At 46.4% G+C, this 14,237-nt stretch overlaps 1 protein-coding gene across 1 annotated transcript in view; it reads left to right on the plus strand.

The window, feature by feature from the left end:
• The window catches only part of LOC147895124 (uncharacterized), a 59,464-nt gene that overhangs the window by 36,296 nt on the left and 8,931 nt on the right, over positions 1-14,237 (plus strand). Inside the window, exon 20 of the mRNA XM_087383372.1 lies at positions 5,681-5,902. The gene's annotated coding sequence lies outside the window, so the exon portion shown is untranslated. The remainder of the gene's footprint in view (positions 1-5,680; positions 5,903-14,237) is intronic.

Below are 14,237 nucleotides of genomic sequence, written 5' to 3' on the forward strand. Positions count from 1 at the left end.
GCCAAATGACTGGTGTAGACCGGATCGAGGGCTCGATCAAAATGAACCTGGGTGCATGGCTGTCTCTAGGGGCGTCAATCTATGTGAGGTATAACGGCTGATATACTGAATGCCAAATATGTGTGATCGTCTCCAAGTGGGGGTGGAGGCACTGTGAAGTCAGATATCCTCGATGTGAAGGCTAGTGAGACGAGAAGATAGTCTACTGTACTTGTCCCCCCTTTGTGTGGAAAGCATGTGAGTCCTCTTGATGATGGCCATTGCTGGAGACCGTTATATATGATCAAATCATGTATCGTGCCTACATCAAGTAACTGTCTCCTGTATTCGGTCACATTCGGGGCATCTGCGGAATGTCTTAGTATCCCCATTTCGGTGGCATCTAGCTTTGGAATCATGTGAGGGTCCCTCTCATGTGTGAAATCTAGTAGTCCCTCTCGTGTGTGAAATCTAGTAGCCCCACCTGTAGATCCCCTATACGTGCATTGAAGTCCCCTAGAAGGAGAATGTCCCCAATTCTAGAGAATTCAATGATGTTGTCATGGATCGTCTCAAATGGGTTATGTCTGTCTGTCGTGACCTCAGCTGCATAAGGGGAACCATCTGGGGGAAAGTAACATACTGCTATGTAAAGTGCACGGGCCTCTGGTGGCTGTCGTATCCATGTGTATCGTGCATGCTCCTCTCTCTGTACTGTGGATATGCATGGTCTCAGATGTGCTCTGAATAGGACAGCTACCCCTCCTTATCCACGGACTCCGTTCCTTCTCCGGGTTTCTTTCCTATGGGTCGACTCCCATGTGTAGCCCACCACATCGGGCAGCCCTCTCTTTGGGCTCTCATGTGTCTTTGTGTAAAAAATAACATCTCGGTCAGCATATGTCTCTAGGAACCCCCTTGGATTGGACCAAAGCGTGCCATTGCAATTCCATACAGCCATGCGTAGCTGTTCTAAGTCTCTTCCTCCATCAGATAGACACCGTCATTTATTGTCTTTCACTATCTCCTTGCTCTTCTTGTCACGGCTGGCATTGCTCACTTCTCCACTTGTCCCCTCTTTGCTGTCATTTCTGCTCACTTCTCCACTTGTCCCCTTTTTGCTGTCATTTCTGTCCCGAATAATGATTTTTCCATCTCGGTACACAGCCCACTTTCCTTCTTGTCTCGCAGCCATAACCTTGACCATGCCCTCTCTTCTGTGTTCTTGCTGTAGTAGTGTTAGGTCATCATCTAGAAAGATTCTAGTCCCCTTCAATCGTGCCCTCACCTCTAGGAGATTGGATCTGTCTGTGGCTGTCCTCATTTTGATAACCATAGGTCTCTCGGGCATGTCTTCTTTCCCAACGCTCCAGGTTGAATCGCATGTAAGATTTATCTCCATTTTCTCAAATAAAGCTTTTGCATCTCCCATTGGAGTGTCTCCTACATCTAACCCTCGCACTAGTACATTCAATCTTTGCTATTCTGTCTCTTTTTCTCCTCTAGGGTTTCAGAAATTAGCTCCCTCTTGGGGGCTGTTGTACCCTTTTTGACCACATCCTTCCATGCTAGCATGTCAGCCTTCCCCTTTGTGATTTGCTGTGTAATTTCATCGTGTTTTCCACTAACATTGGCTTGTAGTGCCTTCATTTCCTTCCTTAGTTGGGCATTTTCGGATTTCAGCTCAATGATGAGTTTATCATTCTCCCTTGATGATCCTGCATGGTTCTCCTTTTGCTTCTCTAATTTCTTGATTTGTTCCCGGAGTGAATTCAGCTCATCATGGATAGATGGTTGAATCTCCCCTTCTTCCATTGTATGCCTTGATTTCAGTGACTCATTTTCCTCTTGAAGCTTTTGGAGGTGTTCTTGTAATTCATGTATTTTTGAGGCATTCAGGTGTATTTCAGTTTGCATATTCCCTATCATAGTTTTGATGGATGTTTGCATTTCAGTGTGCCATTTGCTCATCTGGAGCTCATTTTCTGCTTCATATTTTTTGCCTTGCATTTCCCAATCAGCATATATGGATCCCTTCTTTTGTAGTGATTCAATATCACTCTCAAGCATTTTGACAACCTCCTTTATTGCATTCATGCATCCTTTTGTATTGGCATCTGAAATGTTTGGCCCCTTGGTCCAAATGGCATTGATCTTTCTGTCTCTTTCCCCTCGTGTCTGTCTGTCCGGGCTTTCCATGATGTATATATTTCTTTACATGAATCAAATCAAATCAAATTGAATATGATGAATGAATCAGTGTCGAATCAGATTGAAGGGGGGGGGGCTTCCTGGTGATGCAATCGGCGGCGCTGTTGTGCCGCTGTCGGTGGTGCTGTGGTGGTGTCGGTGGCGCTGTTGTAGGTCGCAGCTGCTGGCGCTGCTGCTGCTCAACCACTGAGGGAGGGAGGGAGGGATTAATGTCTGCGAGAGGCCTCGCAGGCCTATGAGACAAAGTGCAAATCCAAGAAGTACCTCATACAAGCCACTGAGGGAGGGAGGGAGGGAGGGAGGGAGGGATTAACGTCTGCGAGAGGCCTCGCAGGCCTATGAGACAAAGTGTGAATCCAAGAAGTACCTCATACAAGCCACTGAGGGCTGAAGCAAAGGGTACACTAAGACCCTTGATGAGAACTGAAAACTGAAAGCAAAAGCTAAAATGCTAATATGCTCAGCCAGTGAGCAAAATACTAGAGTAGCAAAGTAACAGAAGCTTGTCAGGCGCTCAAGGCTAGCACTCCTAGTATGTGCTCAGGTTCCATATATCCAGGTAACCCGGTGGCACTTTGATGAGATGTGAGAAGCTATTGTATCTGTGTCTGTCGAGTTGTCTCGCGACTTGGGATGAGATATATCTGACCTCGATCGTGCGTACTCGTGGCTCTCTCCGTGTCGCTCATGGAGTGTGTCACTCGTCTGACCGCATCGTGGTGGACAATCCTACTACTGATCCATGATGCTCTGATCTCATCAAGCTTCTCTCCCTCAGCTACTTTGGCAGTTGACTACGATGCATAGAAGTCTGTAACAAAAGTTTGTGGTTTGTCGATGGCAACCTGTGGCATTAGTCCATGTCGCTCTCTGGCCTGTCGCATCAGTGTCTCTCTGTCGGCGCATCTCAAGCAGGTAGAGCCCAACACAGACTTGATCGTGAAAATGTATCAATCGTGTGAGTGGACCAAAGGCATGTCCCTCCTGAAAGAGGCAGTGATATCGTCCTCGGATCTCATAGTAGATTGGGCAGACACATAGAAAATGCTCCTCCGTCTTGATCTCCCCCATCTGGCATAGTGTGCAAGTCCTTAGCTCTCTGGGTATACCTGTAGCTCTCCTTGCCTCAATCCGCAACTGATGTGACGAGACTTGTAACTGACCAATGGTGATCCTCAATGCATGTGAAACTCTCCTGTCCTCAAGATACTGAGGTTTGATGACAAGACCGTGCTCTGAGATCCTCAGGAAGTGATCATGGTAGAACCGGATCTTGGTGGAGAGCTCCTCTCCCCCCCAAGCCCTAGATGTATGGAGCTGGAGGAGTTCCAACCGTATGATACGGTTGATCTCATCTCGTGGGATCATCTCGAGTGGTGCGTCCAAACTGTACTGAAAGGGGGGAAGTCTGCCTATCTGAATGCCGTGACTACCAAACCATGTGGATATCTGTGCGTACCATGCCGTATCAACACCACTCTTTGCGAGTCGCCTGGAGGAGTCAAGTGCTAATCTCGGTAGTCTCCCTTGGGGTAAGGTCCAGACTCTGTGGAGGAATGTCACTATTTGAAAGATGGCATCAACCTGGAGAGGGGTCATGGCGAACTCTGCGTGTATAATCCGATGGGGGATTGAGGGTTTACTCCGAATCATCTTGGATCCCATGGTCACCTGTAGTCTCTCAAATCTCTTCCATTCCATCGCTGAAATATCACTCCCCTAGAAAGGTGCTGCATACATGGTAGTCGGTCTCACCAGCGTGTCAAAGAGCCAGCCCTTCGTTGGGGTTCCTAGAAGTGTGGCTAGAAGCATCGCCTCTCTGGGTAGGCCAGAGCATCCCGTCCTTGTGTGAGTCGTATCCCATCCTTGTATGAATCGTGCCGTAGTGGATCTTGGAAGTGTGCCTAGAAGCACTGTCGCTTTAGTCGAGCCAAAGCACCCGCCCTCGTGCGAGTCGTGCTTGGGCTGCATGGGTCATCATGAAGAGGGGTCCTGTGAACATCGCTCCCAAATACGTGTAGGACTGTACTATCTCCATTGGCTTGCCACGGTAAGTGAAGCTGAGTTGGCGGAGCATTGCCCGTGAGGTGTTGAAGGACATAACTTTGGTCTTTCCAAGGTTGACTGCCAGGTCTCTCTCTTTGCAGAACACCTCTAGGGCATCCAGATGTCTCTGCAACTCTTCTGTTGAAGATGATATAAGGACCATGTCATCAATGTATAAGAGAGTCGGTGAGAGGGGGCAACCCTTCTTCACCCGTTGTGCTCTCAACCCAATCCGATAGACCACCTTGGGCACGAACTTTGCCTGTGACTGACTCATATAGGCTCATGACCCCCTAGATCAGCGTCCCTAGAATTTGCATCTCTTGTAGCCTCCTAATTATGCGGGAATGTGGGACTGTGTCAAAGACATTCCGAAAGTCTACGAAGCACATGTAGAGTTTCTGGTGTTTGGACCTCGCCGCCTCAATGATAGCCCTTAGAGTGAAGGTGTGATCTAGTGATAGGTTCCCTCTTCAGTAACCTATTCCATTTTGCCCAAGTCTACGATCAATCACGGGTGCAGGCACATAGATTATCCTCCCAACCAATTCTCAGTAGTAGCAAGCTCACAGAATCCCACCGTACGTGAAAGCTCCTGCTTGCAAAATCCACCAAGCCCCAATTCCCTAGATGGATCTAGTATGCCACGTCTTTATTCTAGGGTACCTCTTAAATGCATCTTTTCTACCCCTCTCTTGGGATACCATTATTCACTTGGCCCTTAGGCACATTACACATTTAATGCATTTAAGACCCATAGCCTTAGACCCATCTAGTTAGTGCCTTGTCAACCTCATCAAGGACCTTAACATTAATCCTATTGACCATTAACATGAAGCCCAAATAAATACCATACAACATTGAGCCTTTATAGGCAAATGTCGACCGACCCTTCCGAGGTAATGTTACCTCAACTTGAGCGTAACATTTAGTGTGCCTTTCGTTTTCTTCCCTTCCATTTTATCTTTTATTTTCACTATTAGAATTTTGGACCTTAGAACAACAGAAATCTGAATTTGTATGTTTGGATATATTATAGTGTTACAAAGCTATGTATAAGATTCCAAAATGAGGGGAAGCCCTCTTGCCGGAATTTGTGAACGTCCCTTGTTGTAAAATTATACAACAATGTTGGTTATGCACAAATGTATACAGTGCGTTTAGCGCACGATTATAGTTGATTCGCATTAGTGTTTGAGTAAGCTTGAAGTGGTGCATAACGAATAGATTTTCTGACGAGATAATATTTCAAGAAACGGGACCACATCTACGGGATGTGTTGGTTCTTTTTGAGACTTCTAGTTTAGAGCCTTTCTGTTTTGTTGTTGGTCTCTTGTTCTTATTGGCTTTGTAGGTTTTCTTGTTCTGATTGGCTATCTAGGTTTTTGGCTTTGCTTAATGTTTGCATACAAATCAGCTTACTCCATAAAAGGCCTTGTGGCAGGTGGTTTATTTTATGTAGTTCATTTTAGACCTCAATTGGGGTGCACTTGCATTTGGTCCTCCCTGGAATAGTGTGGGTGTTTATATGACCACCGTGAGGGAGACGTGTGCCTTGGAAGTCTCAATACGGCATCATGTTGACTTTGCTGTTGGCATTGAGTACAGTTTACATACCTTGGGATCATCTGCATTTCTTCGAAGACGGGCCCGCCACGAACAATTCGTAAGTGGTGGTTTATAAATTAACAAATGGTTCTTTCTCTTTTACATTTTCCTTCAAAGTACCTATGTGTTGAAATGATGTTCATAAATTATTTTCTTTCCATACATGGTGAGCATTTTCTTTGTTTTATTGACTTGCCCTATACTCAACTAGGGCAAGTTGTTAATATGAATCATGGCTGACAATGCCTTAAGGTACTCGACAAATAGTTAAATGCTTTAAAGGGCATGGGTTTGAAGAACCTAAACTTATCTGATTTATAAGTTTGTTTATAACTTAAGGATAGGTTTTTGTTCTACAAACTTTTTGGATAGATCTGTTTCAGATGCAAAGGAATCGAAGACGCAAAAGTTCATGTTCAGTGCCCAGGTGTGCACCTCTTGATGCTGCAGATAGACTTCTGCCCTGCAAGGAACGATCTGTACTGATGTAGATCCCTGGGCTTGGTGCTGCATTCCTGACCTCCACAATTCTCTCCAGCAGGTGCTGGTTTGCAGGCTGAAGTGTGAAGGGGATGCTCAGAATTGCCACTGATGAATGTTTCAAAATACTCCAAGGGATGGCTTAATATAGTGCTTGATCTGGCTGACCCAGTATTGGCACTCCAGCTGTGAGCGTTGTCGACAACCCTTGGTAGCTCTTTGGAAGCTTACTGCCCAGAAGCATGGCTAACTGGTTACTTTAGACCTTGTAGCTTGAATAATAGAAAATGGAAGTCAAGGGTAAGTATGCCAACACACTCTGATGTAATAGGGATTATGCTGAATTACGAGGATGAAAGGAGCAAGGCACCTAATATTGCGCACCCTAGAGTTCAAAACGAGTTCCCAAAGAAGCCTAAAATGTTCATCCAGAAAGGTAACAGTACAACAAACCAATGATCAAGCCAAGCAGGTTAGGATAACTTGTAGTGCTAGGCATTGTCGAAAGCTTCTTTGACTCTAGAAAGAGGGGTTGTGTATCGGATGCCTTCAACTGCATCCGTGCGTGGAGGATTGTCCATGGAAGAATTTACACAGCTGAGGCCCTTCAAATCCAGCTAGTGGGTCCCTCTCTCAAGTTAGAAACTCCTTTTCATGTATTTCTCTTTCTAAAAGCCTTAAGAATGCACCTTATAATATCCTAAGTACTCGCAGCAATGGAGTATTCAGATTTGCTGAAATGAAATTAAGAAAGATGAAAGAAGAAGCTGCCGAGTACAATGTGGTTGTATTGTTTAACTGAGCGTCAACGCACAACATTATTTATCAAACTGATAAAATGACTGAAGTTGAATACCAACCCATCAAACTATGCCTATACAATCCGAATGGCAAATGGGAGTCCAACTCAGGTGTGGGACCAAAGGATCACCCGACTGGAGTTACACATCCAAGACTCTTTACTTGACTGGCTCACACAGATCTAGCTCTCGGAATGGCATGTCACTTGAATAAAAGTCATGTCATTGATTGGCACAAGCAGATCTACAAATTTTATGTGTTGCATCACAGAATTGCAATTATCTCAAGCATAAAGAGAACTAAATTGTTTTTGACTCGGGTCAAAGAGAGTTGACTTTGCTCAACTAAAGAAAATGTCTATTTTATTGCTTGCGTGCATAGTGGGTACGCCCACAGAGGACTAGGATTAGTCCCAATAACTAGAGTGCATGCATTATCTAACCTCTATTGGGTGGATGCTTTTATAACCATAGACTGTCATGACATGATTTATGTGCTAGATATTGTTTTGTTTGTGACGGGTCCTAGGAGAGTGCTAAGTTACCGCACTTTTTAAGGGAAAAATCACAAAACAAAAGGGGTGACCGTTTTTAAAAGATGGCCCACTGGGGCAAAAGCAATTGCAGCCCCTATTTATGAAGAAGGCTCCAGGAAGCTCAGCTTTCTAAAAAGCCATCCTATCCTAGCTAAAAGCAGGTGCAAGCTTTTGGAAAGCACAAGCTTTCTAGCTTCCTGCCAAGTCTATAAATTCAGAGCTTTTGGAAAGCATAAGCTTTCTAGCTGCCTGCCAAGTTGAGCCAATCTTATATCAAGTTTCTCTTTCGGAATAAAAACCTTCGGGAAGGGGCCAGCCCTTATTTCTGGCCCTGTGTGTGTGTGTGCTCTTCTCTTCCTCTCTCTCTCTCTCTCTCTCTCTCTCTCTCTTTCCTAATTGTGAACTCCTTGCTGGCCGGATCATTGAATTTTCCTTTTTGATTTGGGTTTTCCTGCAATCTAGCCTGACCTTGAAGTGCAAGTTAACTAGAGCTGGCCTGCAATTTTATTATTGAGTTGAGAATTTAGAACTAGAGCATGCTATACACACTCCCAAGAGACTCTCAGTCTTTAACTTTTTTGTTTTCCCCGCAAAAAATAGTGCTAGTTATATTGCTTGAAAACGAGAGTACAAGAAGACCTAAAGGCCAGCGGGCTGTAATCACAAAACGGATACAGCTCGTGGTAACAAAATATAAAAAATTACAAGCCTCTCAGGGCATAATCATTTGAGTGTGGACAAACAGCCACGGTGGGGGCAAGTAATGCCACTGAAGACTCTGAGTAGAGTGCTGGAAGAAAAGCTCTTGATGGTCCCAATCGCGAAGGAAGCGCCGTCTCTTCTTCTTCCCTGCCCGGGAGTCCCCCTGAATCTGATCCCACTGACCCTTGAGCGTGTGAATGATCGTGCTCCAGATGTCTGCTAGGGTCTGGGTAGCAGAAGAAGCCTGATCTCGTAGGGTCTGTGCGCATGTGGAAGTCCAGATATGCCAGCCTACAATACTCCCTATGATCTCCCAAACTGGGTGCCGAGTCATCGCTCCTGCATCTGTCTCTGCCAAGTGGTGTCCCATCTCGGTGCTGCACCAACAAACGGCTCCCCAAGTGACCGGTCCTAGCTCGGGTGCAGCCTTCGCTAAGATCCCCATGACTCCCTTCCACACTGTCTGAGCATGCGAACAGCTCCAAAGGCAGTGCTTCAGGGATTCCTCCTCCTGAAAACACATCTGGCAGTGCCCCTCCTGCCCCATCTGCCTCAGCCATCTCCCCACTGGTAGCCCCTTATGGACCACCATCCAAAGAAAGTAAGAGATCTTCCTCGGCCGCCAGCTTGCCCAAAGAGTCTTCCAGAATGTACGAAGGAAGACCAGAGATATCCCTTGGGTAGGTAGCCTGCGCTGGAGAGCCCCAAGAGCACGCCTGCCGGTGCGCGCGCTATATGAGAAGAAGGGGGTAGGGTTCTCTGAGGTCTCCAGTGGTGGCCAGCGCCACTCCCCTGGGTCCCACTCCAACTCTGTCAAGGAGCGGCCCTCCCAAATCCAGAGTCTCCAGTCGTGGTCCTGCACAACCAGGGGGTCCATATGCCACGCTTTCCCTTGCAGCCCTATGATGCGAAGGTGCTGCCAGGGAAGCTGGGGGTCGATCACTGCCTCTCTGCTCTGGAGACGGCTACCATCGGCGACGGAGAAGAAATGAATCGAGGAGTCCGAGAAAAGGCCTGCAACCATCAAAGGAATGCCGCGGGGTGTGAAGTGCCCTAGCCACCTCTCATCTCCTGGGAGGAGCTGTCTGTGTTAGAATTATAGATATAATTCACCAGTGACCAATGTAATTTAATAAGCTAGTTAGGGGCACTTTTCCCTCTTTAAGAGGTTTTTTCCCCTAACCGTAGTTAGTCCACTAACTATGGTTAGTGACTACTAAGGTTTTGTCACTAGGACAAAACCTTATCTCTCACTTTTTTTAGTCATACTCTCACACTCTTCTATTGCAACTAAGCTCTCAAGCTTTCAGCTCTCAGCTCACTCTCTTGCTCTCTTTGGTATCAGAGCGAGTTCAAAAGCTGCGTGCTCCGTGCTCCCTTCAGCTCATGCTGCACATTCGCCTCCATCACCAGCCCAAAAGCTTCCTGCTCCAATCGTTCGTCGTTCGTACAATCTGTACGGATTGATTCCGTACAGTCCTAAAGAGTACTTGCGTTGCTCGTCCGTACCTGCGATCGTACAGTTCGTCGTTGGTTGCTTCGTACGTTCGTACATTGCAGCGCCGTACCAGCACCCCTGCATCATCATCGTACCTGTCGTACGTGCCGTACTTGCTCGCACCTGCAGTCTCGTAGACCGTACGGCTGTACAGATCGTAGGCTGTACTGCACGTGTGGCACCGTACGCTGTATCGCCGTACCAGCCTTGCGTCATATTCCGTACATCTGTCGTCAAAGCTTCCGTACAGCTCATGGGTACAAAAATCGTACCTACTTCTGCACAGCTCATGCGTACAAAAATCGTACATGCTTTCGCACAGCTCCTGCGTACAAAAATCGTACCTGCTTCTGTACAAATGCGTATAGATATTCCGTACCATACGTGTGGCACCAACTTGAATCGACCGTACAATACGGTCATCCGTACTCTGTCGTACAGTCACCGTACCAACAGATTTGGTAGTATTTGTGCAGACATTTGCAGTCTTTTGTAGTCATTTGGGTATCTTTGGGTTTGTAGTTGCTTGTGAAGCAGACATTGCAGGCAGATTCAGAGGTTTAGCCCAAAAATTTGGGGCTTTCTGCTGAAATTGCAAAATTTGGGGCTTTCTGTGCTTTTGCCCCTTTCTGGTTGCAATTTCAAGCTCGAAATTTGGGGCTTTCAGTTTTGCAGTACAATTTCTTGCAGAAATTTGGGGATTTTGTGATAACACTGCAATTTCGCAGTGAAATTTGGGGCTTTTGCAAACAGAGCGCAATTCTTGCAACATTTGGGGCTTTTGATCAATTTGTCCCTTTCGGGTTGCAATTTCGGGCCTATTTTGGGGCTTTTGTGTTGGGAGAGCAATTTTGGAGATTTCAGTTCATACTGCCTTTCTTGAAGTGTTTTGCAGCACTTTTGGCAGATTCTGGAGAGTTTTTGATGCTTGGACAGATTTCTGACAGTGCAAGTGCAGAAATCTGAGTTGCATTTACAGCCAATGCTTGGCTGTGTTTTTTGGGAGTTGTGCATTTCATTCCTAGTAAGGGAATTCAGTTTTGTATATGCTAAAATCTCTTTCTCAGATATGGCCCAGCAAAATCAGAACGATTTCTAGTTCGGTGGTCTTTCACAGGAAGACAAGTTGGATGGTACCAACTACTCCCTCTGGAGTTTTATGGTACGTAATATTCTGATTTCTCGCAATTTATGGGATTATGTGAATGGGGGTGAGATCCGACCAGCAAGTATAGCACCTAATACCCCTCCCGAGCAAGGAGGTGGATGAGGTCGTGCACAGGGTGCAGCTGCAGTACAAGTTGGTGGTGCAGCTATAGCCACTACTCCAGAGCAGAAGAGATGGGATTCACGGGATGCCTTAGCTTTGTCATGCATCTCTCTTTCAGTGAAAAGATTTATCATTCCGCATATTTGGTCGTGCAAGACCTCGAAGGCAGCGTGGGATATCTTAGAAAGCATGTATGCAGCCCGGAATGATGCAAGGGTATCTTTCTTGAAAAGAGAGTTAAGTAATACGCATATGGAAGAGGGTGACTCCATGTCAGTCCACCTCACAAAGCTACAAGATCTCATAGAGCAATTATTGAACATTGATGAGATTATTCCTGATTCAGAGATGATCACCACCACTTTGAATTCTCTTCCTGAGTCTTATCTCAGCTTCCATACCTCGCTGAACTTATCATTGAGGGGGGTGCAAATCCTCTCACTTTTCATGAATTGATAGGACTTCTGCTTCAAGAAGAGCAGACCAGGAAAAACTTGGCTTCACGTGCAGGTGAACAAGCTATGCTTTCAAAGTTCAAGTCAAAAACAAAGGGACAGGCAAAGACATCAGTAAATCAGCCTTCCAGTGGGTCAGGACAGTTGTCAAAGGATAGATGCATAGATTCCCCTTCAAAAAGAATGGTTCAGTTAAAGCTGTCTGGAAATTACAGCTTATACATAGTGATGTCTGTGGTCCCATGAGGACTCCATCATTGGGTGGTCATCTCTACTTTGTTACTTTCATCGATGATTACTCCAATTTCACTTGGGTCTTTGGGCTGAAGCGCAAATCAGAAGTGTTCATGGTGTTTAAACACTTTTCAGCCATGGTTGAAAATGAAACTGGACTCAAGATACAGACATTGCGCATAGATAGAGGTGGGGAATACTTTTTGAAAGGCAAGGGTATTGAGCATCAGCTCACAGTGAGGCTGACCCCTCAGCAAAATGGCAAAGCTAAGAGGAAAAATAGAACTCTTATGGAGATGGACAGATGTATGCTGAAAAGCAAACACATGCCTCACAAATTCTGGCTTGAAGGTCTAATGTGTGCCAACTACATTTTGAATTGGGCTCCCACTAAGGCTTTGAAAACAAAAACTCCCTATGAAGTTTGGAATGGGAGAAAGCCTTCAGTGGATCATTTCCGTGTCTTTGGATGCCTTGCATATGCTCATGTGCCAGTTGAATTTCGGCATGTGCCAGTTGAATTTTGGCATAAGTTGTCAGATAAGGCAATTAAGTGCATATTTGTTGGGTATAGTGCAGAAAGCAAGGGGTACCGTCTCTACAATCTTGCTACACGCAAGATCATTGTCAGTAGAGATGTGATATTTGCAGAAAATTCAGCTCACACTCAGGCTGAATTTCATATGCCTTCTTCTTCAGAAAATGTTTTTGAGGGGTTGCTACCCATTGCCTTGGGTTCCCCTGCTGATATTTCTGATGCAAATCAGAATTTACAGCCACCTCCCGATGCTCCAGTTCAGCCATAGGATGTCCTGCCACCTCCACAGGCAGTGGAACAGGTGGTTCAGCAAGAAATTGCAGACATACATGCAGCAAAAACAGTCCCAAACTGGCTGTTACAGAATCTCAGGGAGAGTAAGATTGATGCTCCATTACCTGGTAGGACTCGCAGTGCAGTAAGGCACATGGAAGGTGCTAATTCAGTGGAATCAGCATATGCAGGTACTCTTCTCGATGAGGAAACATTTGAAGAAGCAAAGGACAATGTGCATTGGATGAATGCCATGCACGATAAGTTGCAGTCCATTAAGAAAAATCAGACTTGGGATGTCGTAGACTTGCCACCAGGTAAACATGCCATTGGCACACGATGGGTTTTCAAGGTGAAACGGAAGCTAGATGGCTCCATTGACAGATACAAGGCAAGGCTGGTTGCCAAAGGCTATGCTCAGAAAAAGGGCATAGATTATGAGGAGACTTTTGCTCCTACATCCCGGATGACCACCATCCGATCTGTTATTGCAATGGCTGCACATTTTGAGTGGAATGTTCATCAGTTGGACATTAAAACAGCCTTTCTAAATGGAGACTTGTTAGAAGAGGTTTATGTCAAACAACCTCCAGGCTTTGAAATTACAGCAGATCCACTTCAGGTATGCAAACTAAATAAAGCTTTGTATGGGCTGAAACAGGCCCCTCGTGCATGGTATGCCAAGATTCATGCCTTTTTGACCAGCAAGGGGCTGCATAATAGTCCTACTGTGATCTTGGGAATCCTCCAACCTGCAAGAATGGCAGCATCCTCCAAACCCGGAGCGAGCGCGTAGGCCCACGCACCCAGAGCGCCTAGGGGATATGGGATCTCTCTCCAAGTTGGCGATCTGTATCATCTGTCACCTGGCTGCTCCAAATCAGGGGCTGTCTGTCTATCTCCTCTCGGCAGCTGGGGGGAACCTGGGAGAGGCTGTGCCGCAGCTTCCTCCAGACCGAGAAGAGGCTGCGGAGGAAGGGGGAGCGGGGCTGAGTCAACAGGACTGAAGTGAAAATCCACTGGATAGAAGGCTGCCAATCACCCCCTCTCTGGGGGATACACGCGTTGAGACCATGCTGAAGCAAGAGCTTCCACGTCTGCCCTCTTGGGGTCAGGCCGCGGATGACTAACTTGTCAAGTAATGCATGACTTTGAAGTTCTGGATCTGTGATGCCAAGACCGCTCTCTGTCTGGGGGAGAATGACCCTCTGCTAGGCGACCCGGGCTCTGGTGGTGCCGGAACTGTCTAAGCCAGATCACAGGAAGTTCCGCACCAGTCTCCTCAACTGGGCTACGCACGATCTTGAGAAGCACCGGCAGGATGCCACATACCAAGCGGTGGCTAGGAGGACCTGATTGACCACAAGGGCCCTGCCTGCCAAAGATAGCCGAGCCGTGCTCCAGAAGGCTAGGTTCCGTCGTATGGAAGCTAGGACCGGTAGGAACTGCTGAGCCGGTGTGGTATCCAGCCCTACCTGGAATCCCAGGTAACGTGTCGTTTGTCCTCTAGGGATCCAGCGAAACCCCAGGAAAATACCCCACTGTGAGCTGTCTCCCGGATCCGTAAGAAAACCAATTGACTTATGCCAGTTGATTTTCGCCCTAGC

Source organism: Dipteris shenzhenensis, chromosome 13, assembly GCF_047967505.1.
Source record: "Dipteris shenzhenensis isolate YYH24624 ecotype China chromosome 13, Dip_SZ_1.0, whole genome shotgun sequence".
NCBI classification, from domain to species: Eukaryota; Viridiplantae; Streptophyta; class Polypodiopsida; order Gleicheniales; family Dipteridaceae; genus Dipteris; species Dipteris shenzhenensis.